The sequence below is a fragment of the Electrophorus electricus genome, chromosome 3 (genome assembly GCF_013358815.1).
Source record: "Electrophorus electricus isolate fEleEle1 chromosome 3, fEleEle1.pri, whole genome shotgun sequence".
NCBI classification, from domain to species: domain Eukaryota; kingdom Metazoa; phylum Chordata; class Actinopteri; order Gymnotiformes; family Gymnotidae; genus Electrophorus; species Electrophorus electricus.
The window spans coordinates 9,995,001-10,021,629 of NC_049537.1; the positions used below are offsets into that span (position 1 = coordinate 9,995,001).

General features: G+C 38.8%; 1 protein-coding gene across 2 annotated transcripts in view; it reads left to right on the forward strand.

Moving 5' to 3' along the window:
• The window catches only part of dlgap4b (discs, large (Drosophila) homolog-associated protein 4b), a 94,960-nt gene that overhangs the window by 15,812 nt on the left and 52,519 nt on the right, over positions 1-26,629 (forward strand). For both annotated transcript variants that reach the window (XM_026997613.2, XM_026997614.2), the window contains exon 2: positions 13,853-13,906. The gene's annotated coding sequence lies outside the window, so the exon portion shown is untranslated. The remainder of the gene's footprint in view (positions 1-13,852; positions 13,907-26,629) is intronic.

Here is a 26,629-nt window from a genome sequence, read left to right on the forward strand (position 1 = left end):
GACAGTCAGATATTTTGTATAGCTTTTAAGCTAGTTTTAAGTTATAAAATCTAAGGTTTCTTAGTCTCACAAATCAAACTCACTTCCTGATTTAACACTGTCTGTTTTCATGCTTTTAGTCTTTAAAAAAATGGAAAAACAGAAAATACGAAGAAATGCGCATACTGACATCACTCATGTAGCTCGCCTGCAAACCATCTGGTCTGGTTAATTGTTTATTAGGTTGTGGCATCTGATTAAGATAAAGATTTGGTTAGGTAAAACTAATGCAACAAACCCTAATCCACAATCCTATTACTGCAAATAGATGCAGTCCTGAGGGTACTTTGAAGCTGCTTCCTCCACCGGTGAGCAGACTATACGCCACTCAAAAACGTGCTGAGATTGTGCTTTGTGCACAGGCCGCCGAGTCATGAGTCAGTAGAGCGCAAACGCTGGCAGATCTAGCGCATGTCTATTCACTGGCTTCCGATCCGTAGTCAGCAGCAGCTGCTCACTGCTTCCAGCCCTCTGATCTTTCGCCGGCGAAAGTGTCTGAAAATGTCCTCACGTTGCCTTCACAGTGGCCGATGACTCATTGTTCTCCGTGAACTATACGAAAGCTGGTGCTAACAGAGCTCCGAGACTGGATAAGAGAGAGGCCGACCACACTCATCGCATGCACAACCCATGCAAAATCTAAGGCCCTGTCCCTGTGCTGACCCTGAGAGATGCGCTAGGCTGGGTCATGTTGAAACTGCTGCCCAAATTGCTTGCTAGACAGACAAAGAGCGCAGCGTGAACCGAGCTGCTTTGCAGTTGCAGGAACCGGGTCAGTGTGCTTGATTAAATGAGGCTACTAGAGGATTACCAGGGAGTTTTTGGTATTGTACGTGTTAATGAGATAATCAGTGCACATGATTGGTATGACAGTAATAGCTGTAATGTTATATAAACAGTGGCTTGATTTTTATTTAAACAACTAAAATTTGAAGGCAAAAAGAAAAAGAGTGTAAGGTAAATTCTATAATAGATAGAGATTTAGTTTTAAACTTGTGATAGCAATAACCTTTTTTAAAATCAAACGTATAAGGAATAATGTATAAGGACGTATAAGGACGTATAAGGAATAATGCGTATATTTACTAATCTCACAAAAGAAACTCAAACCTCCTTCCTTAATCGTGACGCCCAATGCTGCATAACATCATAAATCATGTGTTTAATTATCGAAGGCCCGGACCAAAACAATAATCATGCTATCCACTTAAGAGCCAGTTACTAAGTAAATGAGTTATGGAATGAGTTATGAGTTATGATTTAATTTACTGAATAATTATGTGTACACTATATAATTCTAATACAGTATCAGGTTGCTAAATAAGGATTCTAAGAATGGATTGAATAGTTATTGTGTGTTCAAGAGCAGAATTGTTTAGTTAAAGCCACTGTAGCATAGGGATTTTATGAAGTATTGTGTTGGGGCAGCTAATGCCAAGTTAGGATTAGAGGAAGTTAGAGGGAAGCCTGATAGCAGAATCTGTGGCTACGGTACTCTTTGTACATGGTTTTATTTTCCATTCTCTTCCTCCAGTTTCCTATGACAGAGAAATCTTTTCCCTTCTTAGTTTTATACAGCTCTGTCTGTCTGTCTGTCTCTCTCTCTCTCTCTCACTGTCTTTCACTCACTGTCTCATCCATCTCTTCCAAAGCTGGAGCCTGAGGTGCAGGTGTTGTCGAGAGCTCTTCATTTCAAACTGGGTCCTGCTTTCAGCTCCTCCCTCATCCCCCTGCTATCGGACTGTACTGATAAATCACTGGCTCATCACTCCTGACACCCGGCCTCAGGTGCATCCCAGGAGCTGACATAGGGCTGCACCAGGCAGGACAAGCTTCCCTCCACCTACAGACATAAGCAGCTACAGGCAAGAGCATGCTAACAGAAATGAGTATGGTAGCACCTCAGCTCTGAGACTTTGTTTAAGGAGTATATTTATGAAGCCAGAGCCTCTTAATATAGATATGTGGGTTCCAAGCTATTAGAGATCTCACAGAACCTGAATCTCATTTCAATTATAATGCCCTCACTAATGCAAAATAAACAACTATCTCAGAAACGTCTCTTACATCACATGCATACGGATGTACTAGGGGATAATGGTTCCATTGTGGGGTATTTTGGTTTGAAAGAAAATCTCTAACAAACTAATCTCTAACAAACTCAACACCCATTACATTCAAATTGGTTTGAAGTTCCACTTAAAGAGATGCATTTTAATTTTCTCCCTGTTGGTATTTATGAAGGTCTTAAAAGACACAAATGCTTTGGGGTCCCAGGATACAGCAGAAAATGGACTGCTGTCCAATGGTCTATGTAATATTTGGTCATTGTTTTTTAATGTTAAAATGGACATTTAAAAAATGAAAACAAATAGTTACTGGATACTCATTTTAAAATTCAATACAGAGAAAAAAAGTTTTTTCATAAGGATATCATCAAAGCAATTCAAGGCACCTGTTAGCAGAGCTGTTAGCTAGTGATCTAGCAATAGTTTTGGGACTATACTCCAAATTAAATTTCATCAGTTAATTTCTTTGCACAAAATCTCCCAACACTCTTGAAGAAAAACCTAAATCTAAAAATATTATGGAGTATGGTACCCAAGCCCTAGCTAGATAACTTTTTATGATTGTCATTATTCATATAGAGAATCAATGTCAGAACAAAAGATCAGGTAGCATTCAAACAGCACAAATACATATAATATATGAAAAACACAGCAGGTTGGAAATTCATATGATAACCAAAAACATCGGATAAAATAAAATAACAAAGGATACTTTATATAACAATTTAACAGTTGTGAGAAGGCTTCTCACAAACACACACACAAACAGAGGAAAGCAAACATTTATGATTGTAGTTATATCACTTGTAGTTACTGAAAATTGTTTGGGGTTTTTTCTTTGTGTTTATTAGCTTTAAGGATTCAAGATGCGATTTAGTTTCAATGAAAAATGAGACAGGGATGGAAGAATATTCAAGAGGTTTTGTTTGTGAATAATACATTTTGCATGTAAACTTTATCAATGTATTATACTCTTTTAAGGGGACAGGGAGTGTCATTATGTGTTGCTATATGAAAGCACGTTCCAAGAGTTGTCAAATACAAAAAGAATGTTGTTCTTTCTCTGCAACCATTTTGGAAAAACACTGAATTATTTATTATAGATATTTCAGAGTTATTCTATAAGTGTGTTTTGTATGTTCATAGCATAGCATTCAGGTAAGAAGTGCCTGCTGGTGAAAACTGGAAAGGGATTAGAAATCTAATTTGGCCAATAATTACATTTCCAAAAATATTATAATCCTCAAATCTTGCTGAAAATATGATTGGGAATTAAAATAAATTGAACTGGAGTGTCTAAGACTGGAAAGAAATGTCCAGTTTTTATGGAATCAAATGTCGTTCACCATCCATGCTAATCACCAGTGCTTTCATTTAATTTTTATGTATATAATCTATAATATGTAATGACCTTTGTATATTGTCTTGTGTCTGGCATTGTGTTTCGTGTTTCGTCTGATCGTTATAAGTTGGGTGGGTAGAAACTCTTCTAGTCATATAGCCATGATAGAAGTAAATAATCTATAATATACAACAGATATTGGTCTAAGTGTTGCACATTTCATCTTATTCTTGCCTTCTTTTGGTGTATCTTGGATTATTTCTTCCCTCCATCTGGGTGGAACTTTAGAATATAGAGTTTTGGAAAATGCTTCAAAACGTCTTGAATTTGACTTGGATTATTTAAGTTATACCTTTGTTCAGTTTCCATTCTAGTATTTTCATAGATTTAGTTCCACTTATATAATGCCTCTGTTTAAGAAAAAAAAATGTAATAGTATGTTATGTAGCCAATCTATTCATTTAATTTAATCTTTTTCTAAATTCCTCTGAGGTATCCTGTGCCAAACTCAGTTTGTTTCTTTATAGTTCAGTTTGTTTTGTAATTCCTCTAATGTTAAATTCCAAGTAAAAACTATTTTTTAATTTGATCTATAAAAGAGATATCTTGAATTTAGTTTCCATGTATTATTCTTTGCTATTCTTTGTTTGCAAATTAAAATTAATAGATAAATATATAGGTGTAGGGTCCACATGTGGCCTACTTCCATGTGTGCTTATTTTGTCTTTTTCTTCCTTGAAATGAAATGAAATGAAATAGTCTGCTTTCGTATATAGGCTCTGTTGGGCAGAGTAGTGAGTGTTTCCCCTTCCATTGGGGAAAGGTCTCTCCATATGTCAGTTAGACCAGCATCTTCAGGAAGTGTAATAGCTTTCCTATGTAGGGACTTTGAGTCTTTTTCCTAGAAGAGTCTACCTTTGGTAGTATGTCTTTAAATCTCCCTCAGATATCAAGAGATCTTCTGTTTCTGTTATTATGATGGTGATTTTCTGGAAGAAACGTATATGACTTCCTGGGGGTTGCATATACATTTAATAGAGTAACTGGATTCTCATATATAACCCCCCTTACCAGAACACATCTGCCCTTCTTGTCTCCCATTTCAAACACTTTTTCAAAATTTAGCTTTGCTTGAGATGAGAATAGCAACCCTTCTCCTATGTCCTGATTTATATGAGAAGAAAAGCAAATAGGTGAAACCCATTCTCTTCAGTTTTTCATGCTTGTTATTATTTTTCACGCTTGTTATTTATTTTTTATGCTTATTACATGTGTGTTCCTGCTTGATATCAAACAAGTTTACTGCATTTTATTGGATTCACAGAAAAGACTTCCTTGTGCATTCCTCCCATGTATATGGTTTCATTTAGATAGGGGAAAAGGGTGACAGCAGAAAATAAAATAGAATAGAATAATAAAAAATCTACCTTACAATATAGCATTAGATTCTGTGTAACCTCTCAACACTTTTGAGGTTAATCGGAACTTATAGCTCTCCTGGAGGAGTTGAGGGCTGTCTTCTGAAAGCATGCAGTCTCTCCTTAATATATTTCTCTCGCTCTTCTCCCATCCCCTGCTGTGTTGGTCCTCCCACTGTTTCCCAAGTGAGCAGTATATCGGCTCAGCCAGGCTCTCCTCCATGCTGACAGACAGTCTGCTGTCTTCCTCAGCCATGTCCTGTCCTCATAGAACACTCGTACTTTAACGGAGGCTGGAAGTGGATCTTTCTTCGCTATAGCACTCACTTTGCTTCAGAATATTCCTGACACTTCTTCAGGACTGCTGAGGGGTAGTCGTGATCAAAGCATATTAAGTCCCCTGTTCAGAATCATATTGTTCTTTCCCCAAGCTTTACACAGAATCCCTTCTTTGGTTTTGTAGCAGATAGACCTGATTATTATCGACAGCACCTTGTCTTCCTTGTGCCTTGTGGTAACTTTTCCACAATTTCCCGCATAGACTATCCATCCTTCTTCCCATCATCACTTGCTTTCTTCACTAAGGGCTACTAAGCTTCTTTCTTGCTGTTCACTCCTGCACTGGTAGAACCTCTGAAAGCTGTAGTTGTCCCAGTGAAGCTTGCATCATCTGGCAGCCTTCCAAATGTCATCCCACAGGCGGCAGAATGCAAATACAATGATAATGGATCTATAAGGTCTGTCATTTCTTGTTGGTCCAAGACAATGGATGACATCAGCCCCTTTCAAAGTTACTTTAAAAGGATGCCAACTGATAAATTTCTAGTGTCTTCTCCATTTTCCTCCTTAAGAGGATCCTCAGTGCCCAATTCCAACTTTAGGATTTACAGCCATCCACGGCAGCCTCCAGAAACTAATTTTCTTTTTCCAGCTATTGAATTTCAGCACAATTAAATTTTTTCATTTTGTAGATTTACATCCACTGTGAATCAATGTACAGTGCAGGACACCTACTTAGTTTGTTTGGAAATCACCTTGATCATCAATTCACTTACTGAGATTTTTTTTAATGTCTCATCATGCTTGTTAGAAAGTGGCCAAAATGTTCTCAAGCCCATTGTTACTCTCATGCTTTTTGCCAGTGGTTTCAAGTGGGGTATCTGGCAGTGAAACAGAAAGAACTTCAGCTTCAATCTTTGGGTCTGCATTAACCCAGTTCATGGCACTCAATTACCCTCTTCCAGCTTGTGCAGATCCTGCAGGTTTGAGGTTACTGTTATCCAGTGTCTCCATCTCCATGGCAATGGCTTCAGTGTGTGTGGTTGTGTTCATTTCAGTTTTATTCTTGGTTTATGTCCCTTGTCTTGTGATTCGTTCTCTGTATGTTTCATTATGTCTCTTTGGTCATGTTGTCTTTGTGCATGTTTTGGTTTCGTTTCCCACGTTCTTTCCTTAATGGATTCCCCGCCTTTATTGTTCCCAGGTGTTTCTTGTTTTTGGTTGATTTCTCCATGTGACTATACCACTGGTTTCCTTGTCATGATTGTTGGACATGTGGTGCTCTGTTTATTTGTTGTTTCTCTGAGTTTCATTTGGTTTCTTTTGTTATTCTTTGGTTATCATTCGTTCCCATACTTGATTCATTTCCTGTTTTTCTTTCTTTCTGCCCATAAATCCTCAGACTCAACACAGTGGAGATTTTTATGTTGTCACACAAGGTCTGACATCTCAAGTGTTAGTTTTACTGCTTGTGTAACCACACAATTTCAGGATTACTGACAGTTCCACTAGAAGCATCTCACCTACACCACCGCCTTCTTGGTCCCTCAGCTCACTAGCTAGCATCTCTGATAACAGTGAGAGAGAGTAATAGGGCAGCTCAAATTGTTTTGATGGTGGCTTTATGAGCAAAATCTTAAGTAAAATAAAAATACAGACCTCTTTTCTGGTTTTGTTTTATTGTGGGGAAAAATATATATATTTCATTTTTGCATTTTGTATATGTTATTTCTGACAATGAAAATTCTAAATTACTTGTTTTCTCTGTTGCTTGTGATTGTATTTTGAAACAAAAAAGAAAGAGCCTGTTTTTCGATTTCAGTTTTTGAAATGGAAAATAGAATGAACAAAGAGATCATTCAAAAACACTCCCTGCACTAAACCAATGGCAGTACTAATTATTCTGTTGCATACAGTGGCCCTGCAGGTTCCAGAAGTCTATACTAACAGCAGTGTTGGAAAAAGCTACCATGACCCAACTGTATCCCCATTCTGGTTTGTTCTTCCAATGAATGCTAAATAAAAAAGCATGAACGTGTAGTAATTGTACTATGTACCATTAACTATGTTTATTTTGTAATAATTGTTTATATAGGAGGAGGAACCAATTTATATTTGAAAAGGCAGATGTTTAAATCATATCAACCATAATTCTTGGTTTCTCCAAGGAACAGATGATTACATCTCTTGAAAGTAATACAGCAGACAGCTCATACGGTGATGCATGAACAGGAATGATGGGTGATGACAATTGCTCTTTTTGTTCCAGTTATTTTGGTGGCTGTGTTAAGAAATGTACATGCAGCACATCTAGAGCAGTTGTGGGCTACAGTAGCGCAGTTATCTAAATGCTCATTTATCTCACTCTTGATAAGCATGTTTTTGATGTTTTTGTCTCATCTGTAAGAAATTAGTGGAGGATGCTTAAAAAAGATGCAGTCTCTGCATCATCCTGGAAGATTCTGAAGTGTTTCAGTATAACATTCACCACTATTTTATTTGTAGGATGATAAGTCAGCACCAAGGGAATTCTTGTAGTTTTAACAGCAGATTATTTATAGTTCAGTGCATCTACTCTCTGAACAGGTAAACATGAGCAAAGGCAGCATCTTTGACTTCCTCAGGAAACACAAAATTTTGAAAATATTAACATATTTCCATACTTTACTGGAGTAAGTTTTCATTCTCACTGCAAATGTGCTTAAGTCTTAGTACATTCCAGAGCTGGGTGGAACATGGAGAATGAAGAAATTATCAGTTGGAGCTCTTCTAATGTGCATGTAGCAATATAACAAATGTCATCAATGTATTTCAGAAATACTAAGGGTACAGGCCCAATGTTCAAAACATTGCTCAAAAAAATGTTTCTCAATGAATCCTGCAAAGAGGTTTTCATAGGATGGCCCTATTTTAGTACCCATACTACCTCCTCTTATTTGTGAGTAGTACTTGGAGTCAACAATTCAGAGCTAACACAAGTTCCAACAGTCTTACATGAATATCAGTAGGAGAGGTCTTCCCTGGTGTTCCATGTAGAAAATATTTAAAAACTCTCAAACCATCTTCATTAGGGATGACCGTGTACAGACCTTTAAAGTCCACTGTATAATGTAAGAAGTTGGAAAGTAGCATTTGTTCATTCAGGCATTCTAGGATTTGTCGAAAGTTTGAAGAACCTTTAACATATGTAGGTAAGGACTGAACAAATGGTTGAAAAATTTCTGTTTGGGCAGGAACAAGCAGATACAACAGGACATCCAGTATTGTTTTCCTTGTGAATTTTAGGGAGAAAATAGAAATGGCTACAGTGTGGATTATCTACAATAAAATTCTGTGTGGAATCAGGGAGGAGTCCTGCTGAAATAATATGTTTAATAGTGGATTGCATGGAGGACTGTGAAGTGATGTCAGAGCTGTTCTGCCTATAAAAACGAGTATCAGAAAGCTGCTAGATTGCTTTTTTTCTTGTAAAGGTCCTTTCTTTAAACGACAAGAGCTCCACAACAGATCCAACAGCTCCAACACCTTAATAACAATCTCACTCCTTTTTGTTAAATTTTTAAGTGCAGAGTATTCCTTTGGTAGACTATGATTTTTAGAAGATTTGTTGAAATTTATGTTACTAATTTCTCCTTCGCAGGTATTAATATAAAAATCTAGTACTTCCAATTCCCCTGCAGGAGCTGTCCAGGAAGACTTGGATGAGTTATATTTAGATAAGTCAATGTTTCCACTAGCATCATGACATGTGTATAGAGTATCCTGGTCATTTTATCTTCTTATGTGAAGCAGTTTAAATTTAATTTAAATAAATTATAACATACAATTTGTGGAGATTTTCTAACAGGAATATAGGGATTATAGGCCAGTGATGTCTGCAATCAGAACTGAGAATATTCAAGTGTGAAAGAGCCATTTCACAATGAAATATTTTGATTTCCTTTCAGAACTAGCCAGCCTGGGAGGATGACGGTTATGAAAATTGCATGAAAATGAAATGAAATAGAGAAGAGTGAAGTGGCTCGTGTCTGATCAAAATGTGATGGCCAAGTCTGGCCTAGGAGATTAGAGCAGGAAAGGTTTATTTGGCTCGGAGAGACAGACAGAGAGAGAGAGAGAGAGAGAGAGAGAGAGAGAGAGAGAGAGAGAGAGGTAGGTAGACATTGAGAAAGAGAGAGAGAGAGAGAGAGAGGTAGGTAGACAGAGAGAGAGAGCTGTATTACAGTAATCTAAAACAGATTGATGGACCAGAGACAGGGGAGCGGACGCCAAAGCAATGCCAGCACTCTGTTTGTCAGCATGTGTGCTCTCTCGCGATCTCTCCCCGCACACACACATACTCTTTCATCCAAGCCTTCCCTCCATTCCTCTTGCCTTCCCGAGAAGCGCTGCCTCTCATAGGCTTCCTGATCTTCTTCTCCTCTGCTCCATCTCTCCATCTCTCCCTTTCGCTTCATCACTGTCACTGTTTTTTGCTTTTGTCACTCAGTATCCCTCCCTCCCAGATTTCACGCCATCCCTCTCTTTTCCGGCCTCCCTCACACCGCTTGGGCCTTCTCCTTCCAACCCATCCCCCCATTACCCTCGCTCTCTCCCCGTCGTTCCTCTCTTCCCAGAGCCCCTCCCTCTCCCTCACCCACTGTGGTCTAGCTTGAGCTGGATTCTGTCTCCATGACGATGACTGGAGGCTCCTCTGCTCTTCTCAAGGTCACCTCTATGAGTGTCAACCAGTCTAGAGAGAGAAAAATGGAGAGATGCGTACACATTCAGACTCCGTCTAATTAATATTCACTTGTAAGCAGAAACTTAAAGTTGGGTAAACACCAGCACAAGGTCATGTAAACTTGCTCTTTATACATCCTCCTAATGTGTACATTTTACAGTTGATTTGACTAACCAGAATGAATTACGGACACATAGACATACACAAATACGTAGACATACACTCTTATTCTCTCACTGTGAAAACACTAAAAAGTTAACGTACGTGTCATGTAGGTGCCAAACATGAGTGATTATGATTGATTGCCTTATGCTCTGTGTGTGTGTGCGCGTGTGTGTGTGTGTGTGTGTGTGATTCTGAAAATAGTAGCATGCAGAGATTGAATACCTTGTTATTATGCCTATATATCACCTGTCAGGTGACCTGCTGAAGCAAGTTCCATTTTTCCATTTTTATGAGCTTGACCTTCATTCCCTTGACTGAGCACACACTGGGTTGGTAGTGCACTCTTCTCCTTCGTGGGTCATGCTTATTTTTCATTGTGCATTTTTTCAATAAGAACAATGAGAGTATATATCAATGTAGATATTGTTCACTTTGCTAGAATTCTACTTTTCTAGAACTCTGTAAATGTAACAGAAAGCTTTTTGTATTAGCCTTGTGTTTGAGGACACTCACTCTACACCTGGCTTACAGAAGCACAAGCTGTACAGGCCGCACCGAATCAGATCGTAAAACTAGAGCAATAAGTGGAGCAAAAAACTGGAACTCTGCTACGTCAAAGCCAAATCCAGTATTCCCCTAGCTGCATGCTGCTCTTCCGTAGGGGTTTTCGGCAGGGGGGCTCACCAGTACGTGGCCAGCCTTTCGGCGTACCACCGCACCATGTGCTGTTCTGAAGCCAGACTAAGCCCAGTTCTATGTTGGGCACCAAACAGTATCGATGGGGAATTCTCAGCTGGAATTCCTTTTTAGAGTGTGACTGGACATCGTTTGTGTCTGCTGCACTGGCCTACAGTGTGAAAGTGCTGTTGGCATTGTGTCTGAAAGACCTTCGGTCTGAAGTGACATTGATTATTTGTGGCAGCATCTTAAAGCGGTAGCATCCTGAGGGTGCAGCTCAAATGGATGGGGACTTCATGGCATGTTAGTTTTTACCTACATCTTAACAAGACTTAGGACCCTAACCATGCCAGAGATACATGATTATAGTCATTCCATTTAGCTCCCATGTTGATTAATACACTGTTGGGGAAAGCATGTCCCAGTGTTACATAGTACAATGCACAATACAAAATGGAAAAAGTACAATTGATGTAAACCTTTAGGTGTTATCTATTACAGTTCTAGAATAAAAGATGTTTCATAGCCATGTAATGTGTGTATGTGCTTCTCCAGATTACACCATGTCAGTGTGTTCAAATTCTAGAGTCAGTATGAGATGACAAAGTAGGTATATTCATACATAGTTGATCTATTTGTTTACCATTTTAGAAATTCTCAGTAGCTGTAAATAACATGTAATCTTATTGTGCAAACAAAATCATGCTATTCAGCAATAGTGATCAACCTTTTGCATGGTGGATTGGTATTGTATGTAGAGATAATGTGTCATCATGTGTTACTGATATAATTTTTTCACTGACCTTTTAGATTTCCTTATACATGATATAAAATTTATGAAAATCTAAAATATTGTAATATATTTTGATGCATGAAACCTTGTCAGAGGGTGACATAATTTGTTATGGATTTCCTTTTGAAATTGTCTTTGTTTGTCCCTCTTCTCAGATAGCCTTGCGCGTCAAGCTCACTTGTTTAGTCACTTGTTGCTTTACAGTCCATGTCCCAGTGCCAATGGCTAGCATCCAGTCTTAATTAAGAAATAAATTCTAGAGGCTTTTCACTATTCATGACAATTTCCTATAAGGATTTGGGTCAAATATGTATGTAAACTTATATTTTGAAAAGTAACTTTGAAGCATACAAACATTACATACACCAAAATTATTGCAAACATGTGAGGCTCTGTTTATTTATTCATTTAGAGGGAATGCCGGACCCTGTGCATGTTGCGTTAGAGCTAACCGCTCACTAATAATACTCCTAGCAGGGCCAGCTGGAGCCTTCTCTCTGCAGTGGTAGTGTGGTTTACTCAGTTACACTGTTTAGCACACTTTCACTGACTGTCAGGTCATAATAGCTTCTTTAAACCTCTTTGTGCATTCTCCTCAAAGGCACTGCTCTTTCTTGTGCTAGCGCTGTCTTGCTCTTCCTCATTTATCTCACTCTTTCTCAATCATCCTTTTGTCATTCTGAAAAATGTCTCCTGAGCCATTCAAGGGCCATAGACACACAAACACAATACAGTGCATACATCTTGTTGTTTTATATATATAATACTGTAAATTTTTATTATTATTATTATTATAAAATGGCTTTGTGAAAGTTTTTTTTCCTCATTATTAGAAAGTACAAGAAGATGTAGATTATGTTGTTAACTTGTGCTGTAAGTTATTACAATATGAGTTTACATTATGCACTGAGGATCTGTTTAAATAAAAAACACTATGAAGTGCAGCGACAGGGTGACCGAAAAAGTCCTAGTCCAAAAAAGACTGTTGTTTGCTTTGGATCGTTCCCTAACACTGGGAACATTCTAGTGTGACTCTGAGGCTGTTGTTTGCTTTGGATCGTTCCCTAACTCTGGGAACATTCTAGTGTGACTCTGAGGCTGTTGTTTGCTTTGGATCGTTCCCTAACTCTGGGAACATTCTATTGTGACTCTGAGGCTGTTGTTTGCTTTGGATTGTTCCCAACACTGGAAACATTCTATTGTGACTCGGAGACTGTTGTTTGCTTTGGATTGTTCCCTAACACTAGGAACATTCTACTGTATGACTCAAAGATAGTTCTTTGCTTTGGATCCACCAAGATCCATCAGTTTCTTACTAAAGAATAGAACATTAAAATGGTGGCAGTTTTGTGTCTGATTGCTCAGTGCAATTTTATGTACATCCTAAAAATTCCAGATTTCATTGCTTTTCATTGATACTGTACATACTTTTTCAGCCATAGATCTAAAATGGCTATGTTTCTTTTTTGGTTACCTTTCAAGAAGATGTCAAGCATTTAAATGATTTAGATTCCAGGTACACCAGAAAGAGGGATTTCACCAAAACCTTTTACTCTTTAGAACGAGAAGGGAAGATGTCATTGAATTATGAATTAATTGAATCATAAGAAACGGTATGAATGCAGAACCCCACACAAGCCCTTACTTTAAGCATTCTTAACTTTTCCTGAGAGTTTGGGTGTGTAAATTCTTACAGATATGCAATTGTGAAATTATGTTGGCAAAAAAATGAATGAAAATCTGGCATTATCTCACATATCAATAGTGTTTTTATAATAACTGATTACTATAAAATTATTCATCTGTCTCATTTAAGTTCATTTTTAATGGCCAATGTCCCATACAGACTCTGCTACATACAGTCAGAGTCAACAGAGAACAGAGAAAAGCTGCTTCCTTAAACCCATGAGATCTTCATAACTACAATGCCTACTTAATTAGGCTGACATTGGCACAGACTCTTTAAACGATTTGCTGTTTAAAATATAAATAGCCTGAAGCTAAAGAGTCTCACTCAGAATCTGAGGTCAGAGCAACGAAGTCAAATGTTTTATCTCAGCAATGTTTCGGATTCATCAATCATTCATCCTTTTGTTAATTAAATATCTGGGTAGTGAGTTGTCACTTTATAAGGCAATTACTTTGTAGGTTGTTCTGCTTTGGAATATCCCAAACTTAAATGAGATTTGTTGATACCTTTAGCAGTGGCTCTGCCATGTTGAAGTTCTGGAGAAAACTGCCTGGATAGTCTAAAAAGGGACTCCCTCAACAGCAGCAACAGATGCTAATGCTAATATTCAGTTGGTATTATAGGTATAATCAGGATTTGTTTGTGTGTTTTTACAGGATCTTTCTCCTCCTGAGCTGATTTTGAAGATCACTAGGCTGAGTTTAACAAAGGTACGTGTTTGTCCCTTTTTGTCTGGCCTTTGGCAAGCACAGAATATTATTTATCTCACCCCTTTCAAACATCTCTGACTCCCTGACACTGAAAAAGACAGACATGATCACATGCCTCACAGGGCCACAGAGGCTGGGTCATACAGCAGCAGTTGATGGGGAATTTCTCCAGGAAGCTAGGTTCACCATGGGAACATGTGTCAGTGGAGGGTCAGGGCTGAATGTCCTGGAGAACGCTATGTTTTTGGCTGGAGCAAGGTCTTGGGATGGAGTGGGTTAGCTTGAGTGTGAAATAAATGGAGGTTAATGGCACGAAACAGCTGTAGCATTCTGAATAAGTTTCCTTGGTTTTGTTACACACGAAGTTTCATTTAGGAAAGAACTGATAATTTGTCACATCAATTCTATTTTGTACTGTAGCCGGAGGTACATGGTGCTTTGCTGAGAAGTGCTAGTTTTTTTCCCTGTAGGTCTCTTTAAGATAAGATTGTTTACTCAAGTCTGATGTATTCTCACACACTTTATCTTATCTCCCTCCTCCTAGCAGAGTGAAAGAACAGAGGATGTTATTTACTGACCGTATAGCACTTGAGCAGCCTGGAGCCGGCAAGCTCACTACTGCCTGTCACTTAGAGCACTGTTGATCTGAGCTGATGCTTGCTCTAATGAACTTATGACCTTTAAGAATGAAGGTCAGTTTTACAGTGTGTAAAACTGGAGTATTTGTAGCAGGGACAGTGAGGAGACTAACACAGAGAAATGTCAGTCATTATGGATCCTTTTAGCCTTTGAGTTCATAAGAAATCGTTGATTTAAACTAAGTGTGACAGTTCCTCCAGCAAACAAGCCTTTCTGCTGCTACTTCCATTTGATGGAACATAGAATAAAATATCATTCAGAGAAAGTGGAATTTTACTGCATTTTCAAATATTATTGCTTTATATATATATATATATATATATATATATATATATATATATATATATATATATATATATATATATATATATAAACTACAATTGTGTGTATGTGTGTTTGTGTACACACATTATATGCATGTACACACATTATGAATACATTAAGTTGTATTATAGCCGCATATATAGTTTATACAAAGTCATTGATCAAGTATGTCCATATGTTTTTGCACTTTCACACATACGCATAGACATACAAGCACAGAGAGGGAGCTTTGTGAAAGTGTTACATTAACATGTTCTAATCTCTAGGAGGCTTACTGAAGACTTATTCCACCAAAGCGCTTTTAACATTTCTGCCTTTTATATCTCCCTCCCTTCCTGTCCCTCACTACAAACACACATAAAGTCCTACAGTTTTATGAAGATTCACAGAGTCAGAGGTTACTTTCTACACACAATTGCAATACTTTACATTGCAATAAGCCTATCTTTCCTATCCATAAAAGACTAACCCCAATAGATTGTTGTATTTTCTGCTTCAGATCTTGTTAAATAAACACACAGGCATTTTGTTAAAAACTAGTGTATTTCTCTCTCATGAAACACCTTATGATTGAGCGCATGCTGCATGACATCGCCTGTGCTCGTTTTCTGCAATGTAGCTGTTTGACTAAGATAACAGTTAGCACAGATCCCCTTGGCCTGCATTAGCCAGGTCCCCAGCTGGCACATTATGAAGGCTTTGACAGTATTGATGAGTTGTGTAATACCTGCTATTAGGAGATTTCTAGGGGGATAAAACCAATGATGTACTGAGAAGCCAGTGACTGGTCCCCGCAACCTCACTTCCAACCTCACATCCTTCCCATGGGCCCTTTGGGAGAGGTTTTTTTTTTTTTGTGACCTGATGTTCCTTATTACACAATGTAGGGTCTCTCCTTTATTCTCTCTCTCTGTCTTCTCTCACTTTCTCTTTCTCTTCTCTGTCTCTCTCTCTCTCTTTCTCTCTCTCTCACACACACACACACACACACCTGCCTATCTAAGCGACAAGAAGCTCAATCAGTCTGACATTATAAAGCTATACCTAGTTCAAAAGCTCCTATCCTTAGGAATCCTCAACGCACGGGACACATGGCCATACCATGCAGCACCTCCCTTTCCCAGGCTTCCAGTGTCTCCGTCTCTTTAGTCTAGCTTCACTTTCCTTACCACCTTTGACATCACGCTCCTGCCGCACACCTGCTGCTGCATGCTCTTTGCTCTGCCAAGGAACGTCCACAATATCCTTTTGTTCCTGATATTGAACAGGGCCCTTAGAAAAGCTTGGAAATGTCAACATTTGTTCTACATTAATCTGAGTACAATCAGGAGAGCTCAAAGATTGACGCCAATGAGCTGATGTAGATGCACGTTCCTGTTTCGCTGCCAACCCACAATGATTCATCCACAGTTGTTTGTTATTCTCTTTGGTCATGTGGTAAACCTGCCAATTTAGGGGCCTTTGAAAGAGAAAGGATTGCAAGGGAAGAATAATTCAGATGATCAGTTGCAGTTTGGCATCAGGGTGCCCAATGCTTTAATAGTTTACGTTTACATTTACAGCATTTAGCAGACGCTCTTATCTAGAGCGAATAGTTTGCACAGCCCAGCAGGTTGAAATGAGATCTGTTAATAAGGTGTATTGGCAGTGAACTCAATGTAAATGATGTTGGATTTCATAAATAGAAAAAAAAAACATCTTTACTGTATATCTCATACATAATAATGATATTATTTTTAATACCCTGATATACATCGTATGCCAGTGAGCAAGTAAAGGTTTAAAGTGAGTAAAGGTTCGATGCCAGCAGAGCTATTATGTCTCCAGGTCTGATGATGTAATGCTATTTGTTATCTGCAACCAGGAAGATTTCACCACCACCGGCCCCAGTGATCAGCAGCATCACTGATCTTGTGTGTAAAGTAGCATTTGTAATTCTCAAATGGTGAGGGCGAGAGATGGAAAGTGGTTTGTATATATGTGGTTTTTAACAAGTATGTTGTTCTTTCCACCTCGCTGCTGAGACAGGTTCCAACTCTCCCTGTCCCTGAACTGCATCAAGCTTTTAAGAAGATTAATTAATCAATGTTCTTCTTTGAAATAGAAAATATTATCTAGAGTTTGGCATACATGTCCATGCACTGTGTGCCTTGCTGTTTCCTGATGTGTATGGTAAACACTGTTTTTGCTTGTATTCATCTATGTCCAAACCTACCCTTTATTTCTTCCTTTCTCAGTCATGTCCCTCAATCCCTGTCACATTAGTCACAATCTCACACACACACACACACACACACACACACACACACACACACACACACACATTTATTATGACTACTGCAGCTAATTTAATTTGCGTGTTGATTAATGCAGATGACCTCAATTTACACATTCTGGTGCTCAGATATATGCTTTCATCTTGATATGCAGTGCAATGGATGTGTCTTTACTGAGATACTCCAAATGAGTGAGATCAGAGCTACAAGAGAGCCTGACACTCCTAACGTTTTTACTCCCCTAAAAAGGCATATGACAGTGTATGGCTCTGATCATTAATACAGTGTGAGTGTGTCAAATGGACGAAGCTTTGAACCTTTTGTAGTGCTCAGCTGACATGGTGCAGACATCACTCTGCACTTCTCCTTGTAGAGAATAAAATAACCTGTAGTATTTGTCCATGGTTTTAGGGAGTTGCGCTGGTGAAACAAAAATGACATCAACTGTATTATTATACTGCATTAGGTGTTATGAATTGCCAGCATAATGTCCCAGAATTCTTTACACCACTGAGGCTTGTGGGGCGCTCTTTTTTGTACTTCAGTGCAGTGCTGAGCAGGTGAGCTTTAATCGTCCTGACAGGTATTGCTGTAATGTGAATGTTCCAAATTCCTACATACAAGTGTTTTGACAAATGTCAGCCACTGCATTTATAAAATCTATATTCTTATATAGCCCTTTAAAAACCCAGGGAACATAATGTAACACATATAAAATAAAACACTAAAATTGAGTGTTATATTAAACATTCAGCAAAACAGAACTATGGTAAAGTATTGCTCAACCAAACAAAGTGACACGTTAGTTGTATCTGAGAATGGTCAAGCATATTCCAGTGAACATGCTCGACTGGCAAGCCACAGTCAAAGACTATGCACAAACCGAGTATCTGTTACATGTATTAACCTACCATGGGGGGTTTTGAACGTTCAGCAACAGTAGGTTTTTATTTTTCTCTGAGGATGAAAACAAAGCTATAGGCTTAAATATAAAAGGCCGGCTTCATCAACAGTGGAAAAATCTGCATGGACTTCACTGCAAAATAACTAGCACTAACTAATGTTTGTGTAGCCTATGCTGAATAAAGCTTACATAAGCTGTTCTCAGCATTAGGACCACTCATTTTACACCAGAAGGGAGAATTTTAGAACAGCATTAATAAGACAAACTTTGTACGTATACATGTGTGGCTAGAACACAAAGAATAACCCAATTAAAAAGAAACACATTTTAGATCTCTGGGTATTTAAGATTGAGGGGAATGAATTCATTTGGCTGCCTCAGCTTCCATTACATATCATCAGGAGATGTGTTGAATAAGCCACAACAAAGAACCATATCATACTCTTCTTGTCAGTACACATTGCACATGCTCACTGGCCTTTGTTATATCGGACATACGGCAGGTGAAATAAGTATTGAACACGTCACCCAAGTCAATATATTTCTAAAGGTACTATTGACAAGAAATTCTCACCAGATGTCAGTAACAATCCATCCAATCCACACATGCAAAGAAATCAAACCACAGATGTCCATAAATTATGTGTAATAATGAGAAATGACAGAGGGAAAAAGTATTGAACACATTTACTGAAATTTATTTAATACTTCGTATAAAAGCCTTTGTTGGTAATGACAGCTTCAAGACGCCTGCTGTATGGAGAAACTAGTCGCATGCGTTGCTCAGGTGTGATTTTGGCCCATTCTTCCACACAAACACTCTTCAAATCCTGAAGGTTCCGTGGGCTCCTTCTATGAACTCTGAGCTTTAGTTCCTTCCATAGATGTTCAGTTGGGTTCAGGTCAGGTGATTGGCTGGGCCATTCTAGCAGCTTTATTTTCTTTCTCTGAAACCAATTGAGAGTTTCCTTGGCTGTGTGTTTGGGATCATTGTCTTGCTGAAATGTCCACCCTCATTTTGTCTTCATCATCCTGTTAAACAGCAGCAGATTTTGATCAAGAATGTCTCGGTACATTTGTCCATTCATCCTTCCTTCAGTTATTTGAAGCGTGCCAGTGCCGTATGCTGAAAAGCAGCCCCACACCATGATGTTCCCACCTCCAAACTTCACTGTTGGTATGGTGTTTTGGGAGTGATATGCAGTGCCTTTTGACCTCCAAACATGGTGTGTATTATGGCATCCAAAGAGTTCAATTTTGGTCTCATCTATAGACTATGTTCTCCCAGTATTTCACAGGCTTGTCTAAATGTTGAGCAAACTTTAAATGCGCTTCAATATGCTTTTTCTTCAGCAATGGAGTCTTGCATGGTGAGCGTGCATACAGGCCATGGAGGTCGAGTGCATTACTTATTGTTTTCTTTGAAACAATTGTACCTGCTGATTCCAGGTATTTCTGTAGCTCTCCAGAGGTGGTCCTTGGCTCTTGGACAACTCTTCTGATAATTCTGATAATTCTTCTCCTCTGACTGAAACCTTGCAGGGAGCACCTGGTCTTGGCCAGTTTATGGTGAAATGATGTTCTTTCCACTTACGGATTATGGTTCCAAAGGGCTCACTGGAACCTTCAGTAGTTTAGAAATTCTTCTGTAACCAGTGACATCAGTATGTTTTGCAACAGTAAGGTTGCGAAGGTTGCGAAGGTTTTGCGAGAGCTCACTGGTTTTACCCATCATGAGATGTTTCTTGTGTGGCACTTTGGTAATAAGACACCTTTTTATAGGCCATCAGTTGAACCAGCTGATATTAATATGCACTAAGTGGCAGGATTGCTTTCTAATTATTGCTAGATTTCAGATGGTGTCATGACTTTCCATGGCTTTTTGCACCTCTCTTTCTTCATGTGTTCAAAACTTTTTCCCTGTGTCATTTCTCATTATTATACATAACTTAATTTATGGACATCTATGGTTTGATTTCTTTGTATGTGTGGATTGGATGAGTTGTTACTGACATCTGGTGAGAATTTCATGTCAATAGTACCTTTAGAAATATAATTACTTAGAAAATTGGTGATGTGTTCAATACTTATTTTACCCGCTGTAGGTCCATCAAAACGCACATGTAAAGACATGCATACCCGCATACACACGCACACACACTCACAAGCACAAACAAAACAGCTTTTGATAGCCAGACACCATGTAGAAGAACTCCTCATGATTAACTTTTCTCACCCCTGTCTCTCTGAGGATGAGCTGAATGCCGTTTCACACATACACGCTCGCACATGCACACACACACACACACACGCACACACATACAAAAAATCACTCGCACGGTGCCCCAGTTTCTCCACTTATAAAAAATCTTCTGTTGTGTAAATTAAGCAGGCTTTGCCTGCATTCCACCAGTTCACTCATCATAGCAGAAGCATTATTGGCTTGCTTTGCTTTGCCTTTCCACATTGCTTGGCTGTGCCTCACCTGGGGACAGGAAGGAGAACAGTGGAGGAGTTGGTCATGGACAGATGTCTGAGAGAGGAGTGTTCTGGTGCACTATAGACCCAAAGTTTCTGAGAGCTCACCAAACATCTGCACTCAGCGCACTCACCATCTGCACCACAGGAGGATGGAGAAGGATTCAGGACACACACACACACACACACACACACACACACACACACACACACACACACACACACACACACACACACACACACACACACACACAAACTCAATCAGAGGTATGGTTCAATCAGAAAAGGGACTGTGACCTGCTCAATCTGACCTAAAAGTGATTTTCATTTTTCTGAGCCCTCAGAACAATGACTAGACTCAGAGGCTGCATCCCTAGGTTTCCTACCCAGTGGCCATTCAGTGACTGTACCATTTCATTGTGGCCTGTCTGATTCCTCTGCGCAACTGGAGCTTGGCTTAACTTGAATTTGGCAATCAAATAATTTACAGTTATCTTGATATGAGATTATTGGGATTTTCTGATGTATGCAACCTAAATACTGTCTAATTGCAACACATTCCAGGCTGGTTTTTGTATCTTCCAAATATTATCTTTTCTTAAAAATAAGCAGTAATTATACCTCGATGTCTTGTGTTTATTTTGCACAAAATCACACTTCGCAAAAGCTGTGTGATTTTTCTTGCTTTGCATAAGTAGCATATTTTAGCAGAGTGTATACAATTAAAATACTTTTTAAACATATTTTCATGTATATCTTTTCATCGCTGAAAAACAATATTTTGGCATTACTGTAAATTTCCATTTTGTCATAAAACAAAACCTTTTATAACAGCAGTAAAGAGCAAAAAAAGGTGATATTAAAGCTGACAGAATTAGAGTGTCCTGTCCAAACAGCTATATTGCTTAGCATTTGCATATTACTTAAGATGTTGACAGTAGCACAACAACACAAGACCTAGATCCTAGAGACAGAGTGGCAACCAGGCAGAGAGCACTTCCTGTGTTTCAGTATGTAAGCATTTCTACCTGTTAAACCACATATGATTACTATGTTTAATTATTATGCATAGTTACTGATTAGTGTCAATTTATCAGCCTCATAATTTCAGTTTTGTATATATTCAAATTAAAAATAATCACAAGCCTTAATTTTTAACTAAAGAACAAAACATTAATTCTTTGACATTCAAAGGATTTAATAAATGTAATTTCTTTGTGATATTGACAACAATCAGAATTTGAATGATATCAAGACACAACTTTGTGCATACACACACGACGTAAGAAGCAGGCAGGATATGCTGTCTCATTTCTTCTAAAATGCGCTGAGTTTGAACAGTAAAGTAGCCATATGTTAATTGACACCTTGTTTACTTAAACTAACAATAGCCAGTTTTATGTCTGAACCTTGTGAAGGCAAGATGATGAGATGTAACGTATCTCTGTTGGTAAAAAGAGAGATCACATGCAAAGAGGAAATATATCATTTTCTATGTGCACAAGTCTTGAGTTGTAAATTTATCTATATAAATATAGCTTAAACCAAAAGCGCAAATAGATTAAAATAAGGTTTAACTATTAGAATTGTTCTGTAATGAAACTTTGCATTTTTTAGATAAACCATGCTCTTTAAATAACTGGTGCCAGATGTTGCAAAGTCTCATGTGTTGAGGGTATGGAGAGTTATCCAGGCTTGTTGTCCTTGTTAAATTCCTCAGGAATTTTCACAGCCTGTTGCTCTGTGATAAAACACAACGTTGTCCAGATATAATGGGAATCGCCCCTCTGGTCCTTAAGGCTAGGAACACACCTGACAATGAAGAACTAACACCGCAACTGCGAGCGACTGATAATCACCGTCAGCTCACTGTCGCCCTTTGTCACCTGTTTACATTCAAACACCCTAAACAGACTGCAGCTGGTGAACGATACACAAGTACATACAGCGCCTGTGCCAAAGAAATACACTGCTTCCCGAAAGTGCAGGTTTCTTCTAACAAGTATAATGAGTTATGACTGACTCCCCTCTTCTTGAGATGGTGTAAGGTAATGTATACAACAAAAGTACTTTCAGTGTAGCACAACAAAAAAGTGTAGCAAAATGTAATGTTAGCCTAGCACACTGCCTCAGTAAATCAAGCCACAGTGCCACAAAAAATCCTTATGCTTTATGTCTATATTATCCCATTTTGAGTCAGATTTAGACTGGTCGGCCAGTCTCCTTAGTGGCCAAAATTCAACATGCACAGTCGGCAAAAACAGTGTTGATGAAGCGCAACTAGAGTCATCGGTGCAGAATACCATGGTGGCTGGTCACCAATGCCTTCCAATGGCCTGACACCAATCAATAGCCTATAGTCAAGCCAGTGTGTCCCTAGCCTATGTCCAGGAATGGGGGTTTCGTGCACAGATTCACAAAAGGAAATTGAATGAAGCCTTTCTTTGAGGTCAAGAACAATGTTCTGTTGATCAAGGGTTTTTAAACGCATGAATGCAGCGTCCTATTGAGCACACTGCCTTTCTTTCTTTGGCGGACGTTTGCTTAGTGTATTTCTGGTGGTGCAGGTCTGTGTCACTCTTTGTGTCAGAGAGAACAGAAGCAATTGCAGTATGCCTGTTCAAAGTGCTATTCAGTTGGAAATTTAAGTAAAGCTTATTGAGATGTCACAAGGTGTCATGTCTTGTCTTTGTGTTTTGCAAAGTGATTTTTTCAGAGCATTTATGTCCCTTAATGTTTGGAAGGAGTGATAGCACCTTTGGGCTTTTTTTCATGTTGTTCTCTCTGTTTCTCATAGGTAGTGAGAATGTTTATTAAACCACCAATCATCTCAAGCCCCCCCCCCCCCATCTCCTTTTTCAGCATAAATTGAATTGTCCTCACTGTGTCTGAGTAGGCTTTCAGACAAACAGCAAAACTCAACCTGACAGGCATTTCTGACTCCCTCACCACTCGACCCCTGCATCACCCCCACCTCTGTCTTCCTGTCAAAAAGAGTTTGAGTAGTTTAAGTAAGTGGTTTAAAGTTGCATCACAAATAAAAGGACCAATTCATACACTCACTACTCACTTCTTAGTAAAATGTATGTATTGACAACAGCATATAGGTTCACCCTTAACATAACCCATGTTACCATGCAACGTTTGTGCAAGCCGTCCTCTGGCTCTTCATTAGTGGTCAATTTCTGAACTGTTACTGTTGCGTGATATTTTTGGGTGGCAGACACACTTGACCCAGCAGTGCCACTAACATGTATAAAAACAAGCAACAGTATTGTGCCTTAAACCTTCATACCATCACAAATCCCACTGCCCTTACACTGCATGTTGCTGTACTGAGGATGGCCCACCATCCAAATGCTACTGAGTCAAGAGTAGCTCTGTGGTCAGAAACTGACCAGTGATGATCAAAAATTTAACCAGCAAACTGTGCGTTTTAAGAGAAGGGCTGTAGTCTTTAATTGCATGTTTATAAAATACAACAATGACATAGTTGTACCTAAGAAAATGGCCAGTGAGGGTAATAAAGATACACTAAGATAATGGTTGTTGTGTGTCTATTAAATTATTCATTATTATATCTATCCACCTCCCTGTCCTATTCTTGGAGTAATTGGAGCATCCCCACTGTGACCTACTGAGCCAAGATATGTACAGCCAGAGATGACTGGGCACTACAATCTGCATTGTGGGTGAAACTGTTTGGATGGGCTGAGCTACCTCTGCACTGTGGGTAGAGCCATTTGGATGGTCTGAGCTAACTTTGCACTGTGGGTGAGTCACCCATAACTGTTATTGGAGCTGATTGGACAGGCTCAGCTCCCTCTGCACTTTGGGTGGATCAATAAGTAATTTATACCACCAAAAACTAACAATATATGTACTTTGGCAAAATATCTAGTTTACATAATTTCACACTTTCTACAGATGCAGTCGATCCAAGATCTGTTTGGAGTCCCAATTTTGCTTCTTTAGTTTAGAACAAACGCTGCTAATGTTGCTAACAAACACTGAATGTCAGCAGCAACAGTAATAGCCTTTATAAATAAGTCACATGTCCACAAATGTCTCCCAGCCTGCTGAAACCACATGCAGGTAGTGGTGATGTTTATATTCACTTTTATTCTTCACAGTGAGTCAAACTGCATCCTGAAACACAATGACTATTCTGTAAGACCTTTATTAAGACCTGAATGTGTTTTGTGCAGGTTGAGAGAAGTTTAGCCATGTATTTATGAAGGCTGTTTGGGTTGCTGTTGACTTCTAGTGTTTGTTAGCAACATTAGCAGTTGGCAGCTTTTGTTCTAAACTAAAGAAGCAAAATTTGGTCTTGTCTTGGTCTTGGTCCAGACATGCCTTGGTCGATTAAGCGGTTCTCATTCTGCACCGTGAGTGGAGCTGACCTGCTGATGGGCTGGGCTGCCTAGGCTGTGTGGGCGGAGCCAGCCAGGTGAGCCAAGCTCCCTCTGCACTGTGGGTGGAGTTACTTCTGCTGCATTATCTGTAGTGGCTCGGTACACACCAGCTTCATGACACACATCCCCACACTGTCACAGCAGCTGTTTCAGTCTGCATAAAGCGTTGTGCTGCTTATAAGTGAGGACGATAACACGGCTCTCATCCCAGACACAATCAGTGGAGTTTCAATCCGTCATCAGACGAGCCCCACTCAGACCTACAAAGTTAACGTGAAGTTTCAGTCTAAATTCAAAGTTTTTCTTCCAGATAGAGTATTCTTATTTGATGGTGCCAAAGTCTTTTTAATAATGCCGTAATGTGTGCATAACAATAAATCACAAACTGCACTGCTTATCTAATAATAATGTCAAATCTAATTATACCGTGTCCGTGGACTGTATATTAAAATCAATTTCACATGCATATTACAGTCATGTTTCACGTTTCAAACTCATGTTTATTCTCAGGTGAGTATAACTTTATGTGGCTCCATAAAAAAATACATTTAATGCAATTTAATTTAAATTACTTTTTTAAAAAGGTCTAGTAAAATACTGATCATTTTGTTATCATAAAGGCATACATTAACGTTCTATATTGATTATGATGACAGAATTCAGTAAATTCATTTTATCCTAGTTAGTTTCACAGGATTCATGACATGTTTACTTGTTTGGGCTATTTTAATTCATGATTGTGGTATTCATTGTTAGTATCCTGGAAACACAATGCTGGGAAGCAGATCATGACTGCTGGATAATTTTATAGTCTTTAAAAGCAAAAGAATATCCAAACAAGAAAAAAAAGCAAGTGCTGACAGCTAAAAACGCAGACATTTTGGCCAAATACTGGCTGTGATAAGATTTAAGTCCACTTTATCAGGAGTGGGCAAAAAGGACATCTTGTACTTGATCCAAACGTTGATTTTAAAGCTTATTTCTACCCTCATGTTTTGATTTTATGTCTCCCCAATAAGATTTTATATTTAAATTTTAATTACTCTTGTTCACGCACCATATCAGTTAACACCGCATATTAACAGCGTTAGAGATCATCAGTGGGACAGGAAGAGCTCGATTGTGTGGCTCTGATTACTCTGGTGTGTGTAGTTGATGCAATGTTTAGTAATCAAGGGGTGTGTATTGATTAGCACTAAATGCATTCAGACCTCGTCGACTTTCACTGTCATTTAACGTCAGGTAGAAAAACATGGCAACAGTTGAAAGAGCGGGAGGCAGGGTGGAGGCGTGGGTGGAGGCGTCCAGTTTCGCACGTGGATGATTACATTAAGGCCAGCAGAGGTAATGAGCTCGGGTGATAGTTATCTAAAAGAGTGAAGGGAGTATTGTGTTCAGTTTTACCTTGACTTTATAGAGGAGTTTGTTCTGAATGTGTTTGTTTAAGGTTGCTCTTTGCTTCTTGTGTTCATGTACTGTGTTGCTTAATTATATAGTATTATAACTATAAACTGTGTGTGACAGATGTCGTTTTTAGAGTATTTCCTAATGAAATGCTTTCTAAATGATGCAAGGTAACAGAAATAATGGCAGGTATTTGTGCATCTGGGTGTACCACACATACATGTTCATTCTATGTACATTGCGTAACCTTTATAGCATAAAAAAACTGAATTGACGTCTACAG